This window comes from Mastigoproctus giganteus, chromosome 1 (assembly GCF_048544385.1).
Source record: "Mastigoproctus giganteus isolate SK-2022 chromosome 1, ASM4854438v1, whole genome shotgun sequence".
Classification (NCBI taxonomy): Eukaryota; Metazoa; Arthropoda; class Arachnida; order Uropygi; family Thelyphonidae; genus Mastigoproctus; species Mastigoproctus giganteus.
The window spans coordinates 107,032,227-107,044,758 of NC_143575.1; the positions used below are offsets into that span (position 1 = coordinate 107,032,227).

Sequence of the window (12,532 nt, forward strand, 5' to 3'; positions counted from 1 at the left end):
TCAAGGTTCAAGTGCAGTATTCAAAAGGAATGAGGACTAATTGTAAATTTATTTTTATATTCATGTGAAATTGAATAAAATAAGAAAACTAATAAAAAGAAAGAGGCAAGGGTGACAATAAGTGACAAATCTATAAAAACAAGGCCAAAGTATAGCCTTGAATAATTAAATTAACATTAAAAGATTATTTTTATAAAAATCCTAGGGGCACACCAAAAGCTAACAGTCAAAGGTTGCTCTAGTTATGGTATAGCGTAACTTGACAGCATATATCTCAAACTTGATAGCTAAGGTATAGCATAAAACTATATCGTGGAATATGTATCACTGCATTAGTGTAGTACAGTATTGTATCGTCAAGTATAGTATAGTATAGTATAGTATAGTATAGTATAGTATATTCAATTAATCAATTAAATTTATTAACCTTATTAATTTTCATTGTTAATTAATTACATCATATTTAAATGGAAATCATAACCCAGACTAGAGCAGCAAAGCAACATGCACGAAGTACAGGGAGTGCTTTGGCTCAAGAGATGTGTGTGTGTGTGTGTGTGTGTGTGTGTGTGTGTGTGTGTGTGTGTGTGTGTGTGTGTGTGTGTGTGTGTGTGTGTGTGTGTGTGTGTGTGTGTGTGTGTGTGTGTGTGCTGGGTGCATAGTGTCAAGAAATTAGGTGCCAGTCAGCCTTCTGATGGGCATCTATGAGAGTTTGAAGAGTAGGGTAGATGCCCTTGAATAAACTGAAATGTGGGCCCATTAAGCTCAGTCATGCACATCAGCCAAAACAGCAGCAACCTTCAGTGCAGAATGCGTTGGTCCCAGAGGAACTAGTAATTGTCATTGGTCCCAGAGGAGCTAGTAATTGTCGGTGACTCTAATAGGACCAGGGTAGGTCTGCCAGGGGAAAAGGTTGATTATGCTGTAGAGCAGATATCATCACTTAAGGACAGAAAGGGTGATATTGATGTATAAGTTGGCACTAATGACATTAAGAGTAGGAGGTCTGCGAACTTACTTAACAAGTACAGGTCATTGTTCGAAAAAAAGTTGCAAGTTACGGTTAAATTGGAAAGTGTCTGTAATTCTGCCCAGACACAATAGGAGAGAGTATATGATGAGAACTTCGTCAATCAATTCGGCCCTGGAGAGATTGTGCAAGGCTCATGGGGTAGAATTTTTCACAGCGTGGTCTGTGCTTGTTGACAAGAGAGATTGTTTCTACAGCGATGGGTACACTTAAATAGAAAGGGTACAAGAATATTTGCTGATGCTATCAAAGCAGTGTTAAGTGTGTCGGAAAGCTTTTAGTTGGGGGGATACACAGAATAATAGATTAACAGTAGCCACTGAAAGAGGTAAAAGGTATTCTTGCACTGCTTCTATTGGAATGAGCACAGCCTGGAAAACAAGGTGCTGGGGATTTCAAAAACTGCTGGGAGTCATCATGGAATATGTAAATTCATGGGTTTAGCATTAGCATTAGTAGAGGCATTTGATGCAAGAAAGCAAGCTTATGCAGCATCAGCCAAAAAAAAAAAAAAAAAAAACCCACTTCCACTTCACCCCTCTGTTCGTTCAAAATACCTGTCCAGCTGAGCCTTAAACTTATTTAGGCTATCAACCTCCGCCACAAGGGATGGAAGTCTGTTCCACCAACCAACCACCCGCTGGCTAAAGGCAAATTTCCGCACGTCTATCCTACATCTGTCTTTCCTCAATTTGAATTTATGCCCTCTCAGGTGATTTTTCTGAGCTAGAGGAAGAATCCCATCAGCATTGAGCATGCTTAAACCATTCAAGGCTTTATACACCTCTATCAGATCACCTCGGCGAAGCCTAGTCTCCAGGCTCTGTAATTTGCAAAACTTAAGCCTTTCTTCGTAAGAGCAACCCTTTGTTCCATTCACTAATCTTGTTGCCCTTCTCTGTACTCGTTCCAGCAGCTCTACATCCTTCTTGAAATGAGGCCTCCAGACCTGTATACAGTACTCTAGGTGTGGCCTGACCATCGCCTTATACAATGGAATAATCACCTCCTTATCCCTGCTGGAAAAATTCCTGTATATCATTGACAATACTCCATGAGCTACTCTTGCAGCCCGTCTGCACTGCTCAGAGAACTTCATATCTGCCTGCACAACCACCCCCAAGTCCCTTTCATTCTCTACCACTGTCAGTGTAGTACCACAGAGTTGATACGTTGCTCTGGGGTTGCTGTTTCCCATGTGTAGTACTTTACATTTGTCAATGTTAAACTTCATTTGCCACCTCTCAGCCCATCTGCTCAACCTTTCCAGATCCTGTTGCAGCAGCATAGTGTCAGTAGTGTCCTTGACAACCCTGCCAACCTTTGTATCGTCTGCAAACTTGGACATTAAGCCCGATATACCATCATCAATATCATTTATAAATACAGAAAACAATAATGGACCCAACACTGAGCCCTGAGGGACTCCACTAATAACATCAGTCCACGATGAGCAGTGTCCATTGATTACCACTCTCTGTCTTCTACCCCTCAACCACCCCTTTATCCATAGCAACAATTTGCCTCCAATGTCACACTGCTCCAATTTGTGTAGCAGTCTTCCATGTGCAACAGTATCAAAAGCCTTTCTAAGATCCAAGTATATAATATCAAAGTTATTCTCTGCATCCAGTTCTTTTGTGACTGCATCATAGTATCCAATCAAGTTGGTCAGGCAAGACTTCCCCTTAACAAAACCATGCTGTGTCTGAGCTATAACTGAAGTCTTGTCTAAATGATCCTGCAGTGCTTCTTTAACCAGTGCCTCCATTAATTTTCCTGGAACAGAAGTTAAGCTCACAGGTCTATAATTACTTGTGTCAGCCTTTGATCCTCCTTTGTGAATTGGGGTCACATTTGCACATTTCCAGTCTATGGGTACCTCCCCTGAGTCCAAGGAAGCTCTCATAATTATGGCTAAGGGTTTGCTTACTTCCTTTGCTGCCTCCTTTAATATAACTGGATAGATCCCATCCACCCCGGGTGCCTTTCTTGTGTTTATCTTCAACAGTTTCTCCTCCACTTTACTCTCAGTTATTTCAAGATTCTGTAGCTTACTGCTAGAGTTGAATACACCTCTGGCATTACCCTCGCTGAATAACTCCTCATGTGTGAATGTCGATGCAAAATATTCATTTAGTTTGTTAGCTACCTGAGCAGGATCATCAACACTTGACCCATCAATATCAAGTGGACCAATCTGATTCATCCCCTTCCTTCTAGAGTTTACATAAGTAAAGAACGCTTTGCTGTTTTTCTTTGCATCCCTTGCCAAGGATTTCTCGTAATCTGCCTTCGCCTGCCTAACCTCCTTTGTAACTTGGTTGCATATCAACTTGTATCTATCATAGGCTTCTGTGTCATGTGTTAATTTGTATGTATCCCATGCATTTTTCTTCTCTGCCATATGCCTCATTAGTTCATCTGACATCCATTTTGGCCTAAACCTTGAACAATATTTCTTAGTTGGTATGTAAAGCCTAGTAGCTTCCAAGATAAGTTCTTTGAATGCTTCCCATTTTGAATTTGCTGTTGGTAACATCATCAGTTGGTCCCACTGTATAGAATTTAAATACTGTCTCAGTCCATCGTAGTCGCCTTTTCGGAAGCAATAACCCTTCCCTTTACCCCTAATGGTAGTTACCTCTTTGAGTAAATCCCACTTCAGCACACTGTGATCACTGCCACCTAGTGGTTCATTTATCTGCAGATTCTTAATGCATGAAGAATCACTGCTGATAATCAAATCAAGAGTATTACTCCCTCTAGTTGCCTCCCGAACATGCTGATGTAGAAAACAATCATCCAATAAATCCACAAAAGTCCTGCTAGTGTGTGAGTAACCAGGCCCCAAATTCCAGTCAATATCTGGGAAATTAAAATCTCCCATTATAAGACACTCTGATTTACTGGCCCACTCTATTTCCCTGTACAGTTCCTTATTATACTCATCAGAGTCATTAGGCCTATAGCACACTCCTACTCTCAATTTTGATCTCCCAATGTTTATGTCACACCAAACTGACTCCACACTGCACTGTCCAGCGATGTCGACTGGCTTCACTTCCTTGGTTTTTATGTGGTTCTTAACTAATAGCATAACCCCTCCTCCCTTCCTATCCTGTCTATCCTTTCTGTAGACGTTGTACTCCCCAAATTGCAGTTCTGCATCCCTTATATCTGTGTGACACCACGTCTCTGATATCCCAACAATATCTGCCTTCGATGTTTTGAGCAATACCTCAAATTCATCAAATTTATTTACTAAACTCCTAGCATTGGTGTACACGCAAGTATACCTGCACCTGTTTCTATTCTTAGCTACCCTAACACAACCCATGTGTTTAGTTGTACCGCAATGGCTCCCAGCAGTCTCTGAAATACCATGCATCTTGTTTTTCAGGCTTCTGCTCATTCTAATAGAAGCAGTGCAAGAATCTCTTTCACCTCTGCCAGTGGCTACTGTCAATCTATTGGTCTTTGTCTCCCCCCAAGCTAGCAGTTTTCCGACCCACCTAACACTGCCTCGATAGCATCAGCAAATATTCTTGCACCCTTTCTATTTAAGTGTATCCCATCCCTGTAGAAGCAATCTCTCCTGTTAACAAGTACAGTCCAGGCTGAAAAAAATTCTACCCCTTGGGCCTTGCACAATCTTTCCAGGGCCGAATTGATCGACAAGGCTCTCACCATATACTCCCTCCTATCGTGTCTGGGCAGAATTGCAGACACTTTCAAATTCAACCCTAATTCTCGGCTTTTGTTCAACAGTGACCTGTACTTGTTAAGTAATTCTGCCGGTCTCCTACTCTTAATATTATTAGTGCCAACGTGTACAACTATATAACCTTTTGTGCCCTTAAAAGATGATATTCGCTCTACAACGTCATCAACCTTTGCCCCTGGCAGACATACCCTGGTCCTGTTCCACCTATCTTTTTTACAAAGCATGTTCCCCGTTTCCCTGACAATAGAGTCGCCAACAACTACTAGTTGTGTTATGGTAACTAAGAGTAAGAACAGGTGCATGTATACTTGCATGTACACCAATGCTAGGTGTATAGTAAATAAATTTGATGAATTTGAGGTGCTGCTGAAGAGATCAAAGGCTGTTATTACTGGGATATCAGAGATGTGGTGTCACACAAAGATAAGGAATGCAGAATTGGAATTTGGGGAGTACAATATGTACAGACAGGATAAACAGGATGGAAGGGGAGAAAGGATGATGCAAGAAACACATAAAATCTAAACAAGTGCATCCAGTTTACATGGGTTGAGTCAGTTTGGTGTGACATAAGCACTGGGAAAGGAAATTTGAGAGTAGGAGTGTGTTATAGGCCTAATGACTGATGAGTACAACAAACCACTATACAGAGAAATACAGGAATACCTCGCATAGAGTGGTTTCGATGAGTACAACAAACCACTATACAGAGAAATACAGGAATACCTCGCATAGAGTGGTTTCGAACAGCGTGGGTTTTGCTATAGTGCAATTTACAAATTGAAAAAAAATTTTCAATTTGTAAATTGAAATACATTTGATATGTATAGTATGAATCAGAGCTGTAATACTCAATATGTGCTACGTTGATAATAATATTAGTAAAATAATAAGAGGAGTTTACCTCAATACAGTACGTAGAACACTTCCGTATGATACCCTCCAGAAATTAAAACGGAAAAAAATCGACAACTTACCGGTACATTAGAGTAAAATATAAATAATTAAATAATCAATTTAATTATCAAATAATTAAATAATCAATTTAATTATCAAATAATTAAATAATCAAAACGATTTTCCTTCCTAGGAAGGAAAATCGTTTTGAATATTTTCGTTAGATTCTTTTAATTGCATTAATTTGATTTTTAATTGTTTTAAATTGATTTGAATTGTGTTAAATTGATTATTTAATTATTTATATTTTACTCTAATGTACCGGTACGGAAGTGTTCTACGTACTATATTGAGGTAAACTCCTCTTATTATTTTACTAATTTGATATGTATGTATTATAATGCCAGCACGTAGACCAATGCATTATGGATTCAAAGCCACACTGACTGTTGTCGCAACTACCATTAAATACGGACTCTGTAAGCATTCATACATTAGTAAACACTCTAGATTCCGAGCGGTGAGGTCGTTCACTGTGCGTAAGCTGTACAAATATTTTTCGCTGTGTATTTTTATTAAAAATTATTTTTTAAAAGCATTATACCTTTATACGCAAATATGAGTGGAAAGAAGAAATGTAATGGCGCTGAGAGTTCTAGATCCACACATCGAACGAGGTATGAAGTAAGGCAGGCGTTGCAAAATGACATTCGATATTATAAAGAGATGTGTGCAGATAAAAAGAAGAAAAAAAACTGTGCAAACTAAGTTGATCAGTTATTTTCAAAATAAAAATACAGTACATACTTCACTTATATTCTTTTGGTATGTACATACTGCAATAAAAATCATTTGTTCTATACTTACTAGTATTTTTCATTTTTATCATTTTAATTTATTTTTTTGCAAAAACTTCATGTGCATTAATTTATGGTAAACAAACACCTATATATCTTTTGCAACTCGACCCATATAATCAAATTTTCGGAACACATTACATTAAAATGTATACTAATAACACCTTGATCAGCCCAGTTTCGCATAGCATGGTATTTTTTTTGCACGAATTAACTGCGCTATGCGAGGTATTCCTGTAGAGTGGGCTAGTAAATCAGATTGCCTTATAATGGTAGGATTTTAACGTCACATATATAGAATGGAACTTGTGAGCTGGTCACTCACACACTTGCAAGACTTTTGTGGATTTAGTGGATGACTGTTTTCTATAGCAGCAAGTTCGAGAGGGAACCAGAGGGGAGTAATACTCTTGATCTGATTATCAACAGTGATTATTAATACATTAAGAAATTGCAGATAAAGGAATGCAGAACTGGAATTTGGGGAGTACAATGTGTACAGAAAGGATAGACAGGATAGGAAGGGAGGAGTGGTTATGCTATTAACCTAACCTAACCTAACCTACTTTATATCTACTATAAGCTTCTGTATCACCTGACAGTTTATATGCATCCATGGATTTTTCTTCTCTGTGACCTGTCTCAACAGTTCATCTGACATCCATTTAGGCCTAAGCTTTGAACAGTATTTCTTAGTTGGTCTGAAAAGCTTAATAGATTCAATGATTATTTTCTTTCTTCCAACAACAAATTCTAAATCCTTCCCACTTAGAATTTGCCGTTGGTAACATCATTAGTTGGACCCACTGTACTGAATTTAAGAACTGTCTGAGACCACTGCAGTCTCTTTTACAAAAGAGAAACTCCTTCCCTTTACCCTTGATGGTATTAACATCTTTAAGTAAATCCCACATTAATACACTGTGATCACTGCTACCTAGTGATTCTTTTATATGCAGATTCTTAATGAATGAAGAATCATTGCTGATAATCAGATCAAGAGTACTGCTCTCTCAGTAGCATAGAAATGCCTTGGCATTGGGGCAGTTGCCAAGAGTGCTGGTATCAGAAGAGCACAACTGACAGGCCACATCAGTTTCATGCAAAGCTATTTCAATACCCTAGGCTAGCTGACAAAATAGCACCCCTAGAGCAGAGGGTGGGATGAAAATTCGTTTTCATCCCACCCTCTGTTTTCAGAGGGCGATTTAAGCATGCATAGCAGCATAGATCTATTTGCCGTCCAGAACACTTGGAAGGGACCAACAGGCAACCGCTTCATCGAGCATGCTCGAATGCATATCATGAAAATCACGCATTGTGTACATCATACGATACTGAGTAAGTCAGAAGTTATAAATAATGTGTATAATGTTTCTGTGCTTGCTATAAAAACAGGTAATCATGAATACTGTGATTTATAATTTAAATAAAACAACCAAAGCCTAATTAATTTTAGACATGCCACCAAAGAAAAAAGAAGATGTCAATATCGCGTCGGACCTCTACATAACGAAATCGATTGTTAGCTTGCAAAAATTCATTAAACAGAATTTTCGATATGAAGAAATATGACCTTTTCAACAATTAAAAATAATTCAATGTTCAGAAATATAGTACAAGATGGGGAATATCAGAAATAAGTGGGAATAAATAAATTTTATAACACTTTCAAACAATTAATTTATTAATAATACATGCATATTAAGAAACGATTTTTTTTATACATACATGATGCGCACAATATTACTACACTCAAGAAATATTTTGCAAATTATCTGGCTATCTTTTGTTGTACACTGGATTTTGGTGTACATCGATCATTAAAAAAATGTTTGTATTTGTTTTAATGCTCAAATATGCATATGTTCAGGAACATTTTCTTCACACTGAAGACCTCAACTAAGTTTCAAAAGCTGCAAACATTTTGTGTTTAGAAGGTTCGTTGCCCTCATTTTCTTCCTCTTGTCATCAATATCGTCACTAATTCTTTAAACTAGTTCTTAATTATGAATTTTTTTTTGAACTGTCCAAAATGTCAGAGTCACTCAGATATTCAACTACTGTGACCATGTAAACAGAAATAGGAGAAATTTACAGCAAAGTGTGATTGATTCACTTCAGTGAAACAACAGATGACTACTTGTTGGGATAAAGGAAACCACACTCTCCTAAATCTCTAACAGGGTACTTGCAGTAGAAGATTAACTTTTGATTGATTTTTGAATGTCTGAATATGAAATATGCCTTGATCTGGCCACTGGCTATGGATACATAGAAAGTAGTTGACCAGCTCGACTTCTTGGTATGTGGGACAGGTAGTTGGATAGGTTTTACAGGTACCAATCGTAATCCATAAAATTTTCTTCGTTCTATGGAAACTATTTTAAATTTAATTAACAAATGGAATTCAAAAAAATTTGCTAAATAGAAAAATTTGCTATAAAGAAGTTCGTTAAACGGGGGTCTGATTATACTTATTATTATTTATATTGATTTTACATTATCGAAAAAAGGCGCATAACCACGAATTTGCCAAGGATGCCAAAAACCTAGCTACACCTCTGCTCTCTCTTGTTATCTGTGTAACATGCTGCTGTAGAAAACAATAATCCAATAAATCCACAAAAGTCTTGCTAGTGTGTGAGTGACCTACCTACAAGTTCCAGTCAATATCTGGAAAATTGAAATCCCCCATTATAAAACATTCTGATTTACCCGCCCACTATATTTCTCTGTACAGTTGTTCATTGTACTCATCAGTCATTCGGCTTATAGCATACTCCAGAGGTGTATTCAACTCTAGCAGTAAGCTAGAGAATCTTGTAATAACTGAGAGCAAAGTGGAGGAGAAATTGTTGAAGATAAACACAAGAAAGGCACCTGGGGTGGATGGGATCTATCCAGTTATATTAAAGGAGGCAGCAAAGGAGGTAAGCAAACCCTTAGCCATAATTATGAGAGCTTCCTTGGACTCAGGGGAGGTACCCATTGACTGGAGATGTGCAAATGTGACCCCAATTCACAAAGGGGGATCAAAGGCTGACACAAGTAATTATAGACCTGTGAGTTTAACTTCTGTTCCCGGAAAATTAATGGAGGCACTGGTGAAAGAAGCACTGCAGGATCATCTAGACAAGACTTCAGTTATAGCTAGGACACAGCATGGTTTTGTTAAGGGGAAGTCTTGCCTGACCAATTTGATTGGATACTATGATGCAGTCACAAAAGAACTGGATGCAGGGAATAACTTTGATATTATATACTTGGATCTTAGAAAGGCTTTTGATACTGTTGCACATGGAAGACTGCTGCACAAATTGGAGCAGTGTGGCATTGGAGGCAAGTTGCTGCTATGGATAAAGGGGTGGTTGAGGGGGAGAAGACAGAGAGTGGTAATCAATGGACACTGCTCATCGTGGACTAATGTTATTAGTGGAGTCCCCCAGGGTTCAGTATTGGGGCCTTTATTGTTTTCTGTATTTATAAATGATATTGATGATGGTATATCAGGCTTAATGTCCAAGTTTGCAGACGATACGAAGGTTGGCAGGGTTGTCAAGGACACTACTGACACTATGCTGCTGCAACAGGATTTGGAAAGGTTGAGCAGATGGGCTTCGAGGTGGCAAATGAAGTTTAACATTGACAAATGTTAAAGTACTACATATGGGAAACAGCAACCCCAGAGCAACGTATCAACTCTGTGGTACTACACTGACAGTGGTAGAGAATGAAAGGGACCTGGGGGTGGTGGTGCAGGCAGATATGAAGTTCTCTGAGCAGTGCAGACGAGCTGCAAGAGTAGCTCATGGTGTATTGTCAATGATATATAGGAATTTTTCTAGCAGGGATAAGGAGGTGATTATTCCCTTGTATAAGGCAATGGTCAGGCCACACCTAGAGTACTGTATACAGGCCTGGAGGCCTCATTTCAGGAAGGATGTAGAGCTGCTGGAACGAGTACAGAGAAGGGCAACTAGATTGGTGAATGGGACAAAGGGGTTCTCTTACGAAGAAAGGCTTAAGTTTTGCAAATTACAGTGTCTGGAAACTAGGCACCAGCGGGGTGATCTGATAGAGGTGTACAAAGCCTTGAATGGTTTGAGCATGCTCAATGCTGATGGGATTCTTCCTCTAGCTCAGAAAAATCACCTGAGAGGGCATAAATTCAAATTGAGGAAAGACAGATGTAGGATAGATGTGCGGAAATTTGCCTTTAGCCAGCGGGTGGTTGGTGGGTGGAACAGACTTCCATCCCTTGTCGTGGAAGTTGATAGCCTAAATAAGTTTAAGGCTCAGCTGGACAGGTATTTCGAACGAACAGAGGGGTGAAGTGGAAGTGGTTATTTTTATTTATTTATGTTACTTTTTTTTTTTTTTTTTTTTTTTTTTTTTTTGGCTGATGCTGCATAAGCTTGCTTTCTTGCATCAAATGCCTCTACTAATGCTAATGCTAATGCTAATGCTACTCTTGTTTTTATTTTCCAAGTGCTTACATCACACCAAACTGACTGAACATTGCAGTGTCCACCCATGTCAACATATTTGATTTGGATGAAAATAAGACCAAAGAATAAATCCTAAATGGAACCTATGATAAAAACTTCCGTGATCAAATGACTAAGCATGAGCTAAGCAAGGAATTTATACTGAAATATTCAGCTAAGGAAAAGTCTGGCCATACTTGAAACTGGATAGTTGAATTATTATCAAGGGTATGGTAGCTAATAACCAAACCAGACCAAATATATATTAGCTGGGGGGTGCCATAGGTACAGGGGGCACTTCCCAGTACCTAAGTTTTACAGGTGCCTGAGGTTTGGGCATACTTGATACATCTGTTCCCAAACAGAACCAATCCGTGGCCATGGTGTGTGTGTGTGTGTGTGTGTGTGTGTGTGTGTGTGTGTGTGTGTGTGTGTGTGTGTGTGTGTGTGTGTGTGTGTGTGTGTGTGTGTGTGTGCATGCGTGCTGCTGGGGTTATAGTGAGCCTACCCACAGCGCGGTCAGGGACTATGATTACAAAGAATGTAAAAAAAAACAAAGGAGGCCAACTATATCAATTGTAAGATTGCTGGGCTGATCTTAAATCACTCAGTTAGGGACCCAAAGTGCCCTCTGTATATTAAGGCAGTAAACCAGCAAAAACAGAAAACTGATTACGAATACTCTCCATAATCACAATATTGACCAGGATGTGAAGTTCCTACAGTTTAATGCCTTGAGAGCCTGCACAGCTGCAGATCAGATCAGGAATATAACAGAAGAAAAATAAATAGTTATAGCCTGTATCCAAGAGCCCTACACTCATGGGGATAGGTTTCAGGGATATCCCAGATCATACAGTATTATGGAGGCTACCACAAATACCATGTGGGCTGCTGTAATAATAAGAAATACAAGTCTAACAGCAACTAAAGTCAGTAATTTATATTCCTCAACAGCAGCCTGTGCACAAATTACTTCCCCTCCAGGAAGCTTTCATGTAACATCGTTACACTGCAAAACCTGGCCAAGACATTGAATGAAACTTATATTACTTATAAACAGTATCCACATCCTACCTGGCAACAAAATCCTTCTTGTTTGGATGCAAACTGCAGGTCCCTAATATGGTATAGTTACTCATCTGATAGATCTACATCCAATAGATCAGATAATGTGGGCACTCGAAATGTACATGACTTGAAAGATTTCATAGCTACACCAGCCACATAATCTCACAATACAGTAGTATGCTGCATGAAAGTGTGATCATAACAATGGCCATAAATGCCATTGCACACAAGTTTATAAAGTGGTGCCTTGGTTTATGTCCGACCACCATGCAATCAGGAAAATATCCTGAACAAATGCAGTCCCCTGGTGGTGATACCCTGAACTGGAGAAGCTCCAGCAAAAAGGTGCACCAAGAAAGAAAGCATTTTTAAAAATCTGCATCTGGCTTGCCTCCAGCTGAGGTAAATGCCCAGAGGGAGACATATTGCTTTCTGAGAAATAACTACACACAACTAATAA

The 12,532-nt window shown here is 38.9% G+C and overlaps 1 protein-coding gene across 1 annotated transcript in view; it reads right to left on the bottom strand.

Moving 5' to 3' along the window:
• Positions 1-12,532, bottom strand: part of MetRS-m (Methionyl-tRNA synthetase, mitochondrial) — a 197,439-nt gene that overhangs the window by 138,062 nt on the left and 46,845 nt on the right. The gene's annotated exons all lie outside the window — the stretch shown is intronic.